The following is a 9,500-nucleotide window of genomic DNA, read 5'->3' as shown; positions in this document are numbered from 1 at the left end:
AATGAAACCTTTTTTCTTTATCTAAATTCTTTGTTGTTTTATTGTAATTTTCCATTTTCTTCGAATTAGTAGCGCAATCGCTACATTCTTTTGCTACTTTGGTAGTGATTTTTCATAGCTTCTTAATTTTATTTATTTTCATCCATGACTATTGCTCAAGTTTGCTCCTTCTCGGAGCTTCTATGGACGATTAAGAGCAGTCACCGTCCGGCCTAGAGGTGACAGTGGTTTCTGGCGGCGACGAGAGACCTAATTGGGTAAACAGAAAACTAATTTCCTGCGTCTGGACAACAGAAATCGATAAAACTTAAAATAAATTATTATTGCCATTTTATCGATCAATGTTTTACTAGATAAAACTGATTTGTCCTTTCATAAATAGTTAGAAAAGTGATTTCAAAGATATTATTTTTTTTAAAAGGTTAAACAGATTAACTTATTCCAATTGTACGCCGTACACATACAAAATACAATTATACAAAGTTCTAGATTCACCAAAAAAAATTAAACTATTTTATATTTGTTCAAACAAGAAAATTAGCCTATGGCTTTGCTATAAATGAACGAGATAAATTAAACAAATTAGATTAGTGCGTAATCGTAAAACGAGAACTTACTTATTCGCATAGCGAAAACGGAAGAAACTAGATGAATCGCGACTGAAATTACTCGTCGGCGATGGTTATCACGGTGTGCTGGAGCAACCCCCAATTTTACAGTCTAAAACCCTAATATTATTGATAGAGAGAACATAGGAGAATATTGCTCATTGTTACTTTAAAATATATTGTAATGTCTTTATATAGGAAATATTAGCATTAATCTTTAGTTACCCTAATTGGCCTTAAAGCACTCATTATTGGTGGACCCAAATTTCCTATAATAGGGGACCTCTAGCTTTACTTTGAAAGATCGGGAGGTGAATTAATTATTACATGTGTAAATTTCTTTTTCGGTCTTAGTTAAGTTTCTAATTATGATCCTTTTTTACTTTTATTTTGTCTTCCGCATTTTCCATACAAGCATATTTTTTAACTAGTATATTTGCCCGCGCGATGCGCGGTGGTATATGATATTAACAAATTTATGTTTTATCTAATTATGAAAATTCAAATTTCAAGAATATAAAAAGCTCAAACTAAAATTAAAATTAGATAAATTCTATCTTAAGACTAATAATTATTAAATAAACATATTTCAATGATAATTTTTCTTACATAATTATTAGCAACAAAAAGTCTCTGACATCAATGAATTTAAGTTTATCTAATTAAGAAAAATTTAAATATTAAGAATATAAACTCAAACTAAAATTAAAATTAGACAAATTTCATCTTAAGACTACTAATTACGAAAATAAACATATTTAAATTTTATAATTATTCGTATATTAAAATATGAAAATATGTATAACAATAACAACAACAACAACAACATACCCAGTATTGTCTCACACCTTGTGAGGATAGAGAGATTGTTTCTAATATACCATCAGCTCAGGCTAAGTAAAAATAGACCCTCGGCTCAGGCTGTTTCCAATACTTGTACTTAAAATATGTATAAGTAAAATATAATTATTTTTCTTTTTTTTAGTAACAACAAAAAGTCATTTGAGAAAAGCTTCTTGCTCGGTCAACATAATTGTCTTGTTCTTGGATTGTGCATACCTTGTATTTAAAATAAATAAAATGAAAATTAGTAATATAAATATCTAAAAATAGATTGTATAAATTTAAATAGTTCAAATTTAAACTTACGATGAAGCCTAGATATAAATATAGAACACAATTGAAGCTTATCTTTGATGAAAACAAACCCTTTGGTTGCAAGGGTATTAGAGAAAGCAAAAAACTTTTTTCCAGTAAAAAGAAGATAACATTTGAAGTATAAATAAAATTTATATTTTTGCGTAGAAAATACTTTTACTCTATGTCCAAACAATTAGCTTTTCTAAAAGAAGTATGCTATAGCAACCATTCTTTCGGTTAATTATATGATCTCATTTAAACTAAAACTACAATTATCTATTTACACAAAATGTGGAAGCCTGAATTGAATGAGGACTCAGAAGGAATTGGACCTTAATCACCCAATTTTATTGGTCATTAAATTTACAAAATTATGAGTCTGTACTGACTGAGAAGTACACATTTGAAATAAATATAAATATATGCAAGTTTTTTATCAATGAAAACTGTACCGATATTTTTCGCTATAACCAGATTGAAGAATTAAAATAAATTGAGATAATCCGAGCAACCAGTGCCTAAGCCACATGGCAACCAAGGGGTGTCCCTTCGCTAAAAAATGACATTGTGTAAATACGTAAAAGAAACTTTTTTACGTATATATACTATATGTTAAACTTCCTTAATTTCGTATATATTTACTTTTTTATATTTTGATACCCGTCAGTAAAAATTCTAGTTTGGCCACTGCCAGTAATGTAACAAAAAATGCCTAAAGTAACAGTATTGAATTATTCATGTACTTGAAAAAAAAAATAACCGGTGATGCCTTTTGACCAAACTTCCACCTAGGGGTGTACATAGGTCGGGTTGGTTCGGATTTTACGATTACCAAACCAAATCAATTGTATCGGATTATTAAATCTAAAGACCAAACCAAACCAATAAAACTCGGGTTTTTCAATCTCGGTTTTTCTCGGGTTTTTCGGGTTTTTTTTCCGGTAAAAACTTCGTAGAACAAAACATATAACTTGTACTCAAAATATTCTTTAATCCTTGTAAGATACAACTATATAAAGTATTTTCCAAGAAAATAATACAAAATATGAGATGTGTCATGGTATTATCCTAAAATATTCAACAATAAAGACAATAAAATTATGTAATAAGAATATTGCTAATTAAAAAACCATAATAAAAATAAACATAATCTAAAAGTGTTAAGTCATGCTAAAGCAAATAGACTAATAAGGGAGTATTAATTACATGACTAAACGCTAAAGAAAAGATAAAAATAGGTTATGCATTGTTATCTAAATTATTGCAAAACAAAAAATAAATATTCATTACATTCTCGTTCGTAGTATTGACTATTGAATTGAATATTTTTTGTTAGCATTAGTGTTGATTTAATTTTGGTTTGGGTTTTTGTTAAAATTATTTAATTTACTAATATTAATGGTTATAAAACTTACTAGTATACGTACCCGCGCGATGTACGGATTAGTTCAAAAGGAAAAAGCGCTGAGAGAGATAACAGGAAAAGAAGTATATATAGCATTAGCTACGGGAAAGACCAAAGTCCTCCCCATTGTTGCATCAATTAAAAGCGTATTATTTTTGCTTTTAAGAATACGTTTCGAACATTTATGCATAATCTTTTCTTCCATATTCTTGATAATAATATATTGCATAGACACTCCAGATCATATGGCGTCGTCTAATATTCTTGACTTGCATAAAACTAACAGTATCATATCCTTGACTTGCATAAAACTAACAGTACCATAATGATTCTGAAAATTACATGAGAAATTCACTCGTTTCTTTTTTGGTTCTTTTGCCTAATTGAAAGAAAACTTCCTAGTTCTCTTCAAGATATCCAATTTAAATAAGAATGAAAAGCTCCTAAGAACATGTAAGATTGATTTTTACCAATAGCCATGAGACCAAGAAGAAAAGAAAGAGAGCTTACTGACCAAATATTTTCCACTTTATATCAAGTAAGCAAGCTAGCTCAATTGTGGGGCATCAAGGGTCTTCTCCAACAACCTTAGTTCTGTATCTTGGAATCTGATAGGGATTTATGCCCATGCTCACATGATCTGGCATGACCCTTCTTCAACGAAAAAAAACTTATGGGTGTTTGATTTGGAAATTAAAGGAGTATTAATTGATAGCATCTTATAGCTTTAATGTAAATTAAAGGAACATGTATCCTTCCGTAGAAGATTCTAGAACATTAGTCAAAATACTTATGAACTTATTCAACCTGTAATAGTTGAGGCAATATGATAGAAAGAAATGACATCACCATAATTGTTACACTTTTGGCTCTAAGGTATTGCCGCCAGAAGAAACCAAAATAGGTAAATTATGTTAGTTTGAGAAAATTGGGAATACCAGAGAGGCTAAATTATCAGTTTCTCATGTTTTAAATTAACGCAATCTATATAGTATGACTTTAGTTCTTTTCTATTACATTATTATTTTATCATCATTATAAGTCGAGATGAATTATTATCTCATATAGGGCTATTTCTAAATAAAAATATATTTACAAATGAAGCTCTTTATGATTTTCATCACGAGTTATAAGTAGGAAGGGATTGAATATTGTAATGATGATGGTGGATAAATAACAAATGAAGTTAGAAAATTAGTAAATAAAGAATTTTTTAGATTCATTTATTTATAATTTATTCGTTTTGAATCATCTTATATTTTCATATTATTTGTAGCAGGGCCTATATAATTACAATATTTGAGTATCATTCAAAAGTTATTTGATAATTGTATGAGTTGTTTATATAATTACAATTAAATATTACCATAATTAGCCACTACGCAATGCATCTTATACAATAGAAACATGTTTCAAACCTGATTGTGCCCTCTTAGAATAAAGAAACAGATAATAATTGACTAACTCATCCTTCTTACAAAAATAGCAGCAATTTATCACAAAACACAATCTTGTGATACAAATATTAATACAGTTTATTAAGTTTTAATACATCATATACGCCTACTTACTACTGAATATAAACCCTTGAATTCTAATAATCAAGTTCTTTAGTATATCCTTCGAAGAATCCAGGTTTGACCAGATCTAAAAAATTTTGATCAAATATATCTATCCATATATATAAGTAAAATAAGTGTCATCTTAAAGGACAAATTAAAAGTGAGCATGTACTTACCTCGCATTCTTTCTCTTCATCTACGCCTTGAATAGTATTGAAGTCAGGATCTTAACAAATATAAAAAAATTATTGAGTTTGAAAAAGACATAAAATAATAGATTTAACAAAAATCTGCAACTTAACTACATGTTTTTGCTATTGATTATCCCATGAATATGCACATAGAAATTAGAAAAAATACACGAAGAGCAAATCAAAAAATTCAGATTTGAAAATAAAAAAACGTAGAAGCAAACGTGATATATGTTGTAGTATATCACTGAGAAACATATTTGAGGATACATATGTTTAGTGCATAAATTCTTCAATCGAGTTTTGGTACTGATTATCCCATAAATACACACATGCAAATTAAAAGACAGAGTTACCAAAACAAAGTTTTAATACCTTTTCATCTTATAAAACCTATTCAATCGAGAAAGTAGCGTCTAAATTGTAACGATCTGGTTCTTCCAAAATATTGCATTCTTGAAATTTTTATAGCCTTGATTCATTTTTTGCAGAAATCATACGATTTCTTGAATTTTTTATAGCAGTGGAAGATTTGAATTTAAGAACACTATCAATCGGAGAAATAGCAGTTGGGCGGCAGTTTGGTTTTGTGAGTTTCATGTGCGTATGTTTCATGAGTTATGCGTGGTCGAGCAACTGTCCATTATGGGTTTTGTAGAGAAAATTTAGGAAAAGTGGTTTAAAATATGTAACTTCTTTTATTTTAATTTACAACTGTTTTCTCTTTTTAAGGTGAAAGAGTACGTATATTTTAAAATTAGTTAATGTGTTATAATTAAAGAAATATGAAATTTGAAGTAAATAAAGCTGAAATTTTGAATTAAATAAAGCTCTTTAAAAAAAGTTTGCTTTTCATGGTTCAAAGTTAAAGAGTAAAAAATATATTTTTAAAATGTGCAACTTTTAATTTTTAATTTTTTAATAATAGTGTAAATCAGATTTATTTATTAAAAGTTAAATATTAAAAAATATATATTTAAAATCAGTTAATATTTTTAAAAATAAAAGAATTAATATATTTTTAAAATGTGCAACTTTTAATTTTTAATTTTTTAATAATAGTGTAAATCAGATTTATTTATTAAAAGTTAAATATTAAAAAATATATATTTAAAATCAGTTAATATTTTTAAAAATAAAAGATTTTTTTTTATTTTTTTAAAAAATAACAAAGAAACCTGAAATTTGCGAAGGAGTTTTTAATTTTTCCAAAATATTTTATAGTTCCTATTTTTTTTGGAGGATTGTCCTAAAGTGTCAAGTGGCATATTGTGATGATGCCACTTGGCGTAATGATAGTGCCTTTTCTTCTCCATTTAATTATAGATAGTTTGGAACAGTCAAAAGTTCTAAGTTCAACCTTAAAATAATACCTTAAAAGATAAATTTATGAATTTTTTTAAGAAATATTTATAAATTACATCACAATAAATATATTTATATATTAAATAGATCTAAAACTTTTATATATATAATGTCGGGTTGGTTTGGTTTCGGTTTGACTTTCTTTAGTTAAAACCAAACCAAACCAATTATGGTCGGTTTTGTTTCCAACACCAAACCAAACCAAACCATAGTTGGGTTTTTTTTTCTCGATTTGACTCGAATTATCGGGTTGGTGCGGTTTGTCGATTTCCGTTGTACACCCCTACTTCCACCACCGATTTCATCAACTTTCTTCACGCAACTTCTTATAATTATAAGCTTATGTGTATATTTTTTTCAGACGTATGTTGCAATCATCACATACGCACAGAAAACTTAAGCTTGAATGAATTAATAGCATCTAACATCAGAGGCTGATCCAGGATTTGAGGTTTATGAGTTCCTACCGTAATTTCAGATTAATATGCAATAATAACTGGATTCACAATCAGATATTTACCAATATTTAGTGAATTTCTTAATATAAATAAAGTCTACGCAAGAATTACCGGGTTCCCTGTAGGTGTGGCCAAATGAGTAAAACAAAATAAGTGACCACCCATATTATCCGCTAAAATGTGGGTTGGATAATAAATATTTTAAAAACGGATTAAAATACAGATATTACCCTATTGTCTATATTTTAAATTTGTAACTACCAGTTATCCATAGGTAATAAAGTCAAAACCTCCCCCAAAAGCATTTTCGCCCCTTTTTACCCACCCCAAAAGTATCACTGAATCCAAAAGCATCACTGAGTCCTACGCGCTATATAGAGGGGAGGTAGACAACTTTTGAATTGAAAAGGAAAATAGACATTGGTTATCGTGATTATAAAATGTTATAATTCCACTATAAAATCTGGTAGTATAAATTTTAGTTTGCTTATATTTTATTTTCGTTATAAAATCTGGTAGATCCAATATAATTTTTTATATTAAAATTTTGTATCACATATGACGTGTGATAACAATCACGATTAATTAAAGAGAAAAATAAGTAAAATAAACAAAATTGTTCATGTGCCAAAAGTCCTTTCTAGTTTTTTTCAGAAAAGATTAAGATTTAAATTAGAAATTATAATTTATCTAGTTTAAGACTAAATGTACGTTCCAGAATATACATGTCATTTTTAATTTAATGCAATACATTAAACAAATTATAAGTACTAAGTAATGAGAAATTATTAATTTTAATATTACAAACAGGATATTATAAATCGCAACATTATCATGCTTGCTAGCTGTAACTTGTATCTTCCTCCGTTTTGCTTGATGATCAATTGGATCACTAAACAGTTGAGGTTAATGTGAAGCATGAACGGATAATACAGTTAACCATTTTATCCGTCGGTTAATTCGTTTTTTATCCGTATTAAATATGATTCGATCGGATATTTTATCCGTTTTTGCATTACCCGTTTTTAACCCGAACCGTATCCGACCCGTCCGTTTGCCCCCTCTAGTTCCCGGGAACCCCTAGGTCCGCCCCTGTCTAACATAGTTCAGGATTCCGAATAGCCTCTCTATTAAACCCATCATATAGAGTTTGTTAAAATCCAAAAAAAGAAATAGAAAATGAGTTTAATTCGTTCATAAAGTCTATCAGAATCCAAAAAACATTACAAAATGAGTTTATTATAGTAATGATCTCCGCACTAAAAGACTTCAAAAAGTAAAGTTTTTTTCATTATTTAAAAAAAAAACAGCAAAATTTGAACAGCCACCAGAAAAGGGGAAAAGGAAAAAAAAAATTCATTGACAGCCTTGTGTTAAGTTGTTCCCTTCATGACTTGCATCAATACTGTCAACATTTTCATTGTGATGCGTCTTTATTTTGTGCTTCACCTGCATCCAAAAAACCAACCAAAATAGTCAACTTTCACTATTTTCAAATTATAAACTTATAATAAGCAGAGTAGATATAAACGAAAGAAACTAAGAAAACCTGGAAGTTTGAAAAACGTCAGAAAGAGCTTTGCGGTTCATTTTATACTTCATCTGCATAAATAAAAACAGCCAGAGTAGTCAGTTTTCAGTATTTTCAAACCATAAAATTATTATAAAGTAGAATATGTTAAGAAAAGAAAGTAGACCTTGAAGTTACAAAAAGTTTCAAAGTGATCCCTTCCTTTGAGAGAAGAAAATAATGTTGAATGTTGGGTGCACTTAAATGGATACAATGAAGGTTAGAAATCAGAATGGATTGACTTTTGAAATTCTCTGTTAATGTCAACCTTGTTAAATAGGGAAATGGGGAAAAAGCGTTTCAAAATATTTATAGAGCCCCTTTTAGTGATGAGTCTTTTCCAAAACGTATAGAAAAAGTATAACCAAAAGAATCTGTAAGGTCATGTCTTTTAGGAAAAAGAAATAATTACTTAACAGAAACATAAGTTGAAAAATGAGGAAAATGTCAAATAAATGAGAGAAGAGATAAATAGTAATCCTAGCTTAAAGAGATATGTCATGTCAGCATTCATTTACATTCCTTTATATATATATACCTTAATATTACTTTATTATTTTTGCAGATTACTTCTGTATAGAAGAAAATGTTCAACTATTATCATTCTTGATTTCCAACACATGCATTTGCGACTTCATGAGAGATAATCTAGATGGATGAAAACAGACTTGGATTAATTTTAGAAGATATAGTTTGGTTTTAGGCTATCAAATCTGTGTAATTATAACTGAAGTGGAAACACGTAAAATACATTTTTGTATAATCATGTTGGGCCATTGCCGTGCTAGTACTGACAGAAATGGACAACAACTATTTGTAGTTTGTTGTTGCGAAAATAAAATCTGATGGCTGCCAAAAACAAGAGTCAAACAAATACTAAGAGGCAGACGTAGTACAGTTTTGACTGAATTAGTTGAACACATTGACTGGCATTTGGGACTAATATAACATATTTACAAACTCAGCTCTTAATCCCAAAAAGATGGTAATGCGTCTCTCTTTATATATATATATATATTGTGTAAATTTTGTCCTTGAACTAATAATATAATTTATACAATCAGGTCACTTAAACAATAATTGTAGATAACTTTATTTAATAGTATTGATTGATAATTTAGAATAAGTGATAAATAATATTTTATAATAGGTTAAATTACACTATCAGTATAGGTAAAACTTAAATCCTACATATACATAT

General features: G+C 28.5%; 1 long non-coding RNA gene across 1 annotated transcript; it reads right to left on the bottom strand.

The window, feature by feature from the left end:
- Positions 1 to 8,056: 8,056 nt before the first annotated feature.
- On the bottom strand, positions 8,057 to 8,524 carry LOC104216432 (uncharacterized). Its single transcript, XR_708485.1, has 3 exons — positions 8,427 to 8,524; positions 8,279 to 8,331; positions 8,057 to 8,178 (listed from the first exon to the last, which is right to left on the bottom strand). It is a non-coding gene; the product is annotated as an uncharacterized lncRNA (long non-coding RNA).
- Positions 8,525 to 9,500: the final 976 nt, after the last annotated feature.

Source organism: Nicotiana sylvestris, chromosome 4, assembly GCF_000393655.2.
Source record: "Nicotiana sylvestris chromosome 4, ASM39365v2, whole genome shotgun sequence".
In the NCBI taxonomy this organism is placed as follows: domain Eukaryota; kingdom Viridiplantae; phylum Streptophyta; class Magnoliopsida; order Solanales; family Solanaceae; genus Nicotiana; species Nicotiana sylvestris.
This window is presented reverse-complemented; position numbering and strand designations above follow the sequence as displayed.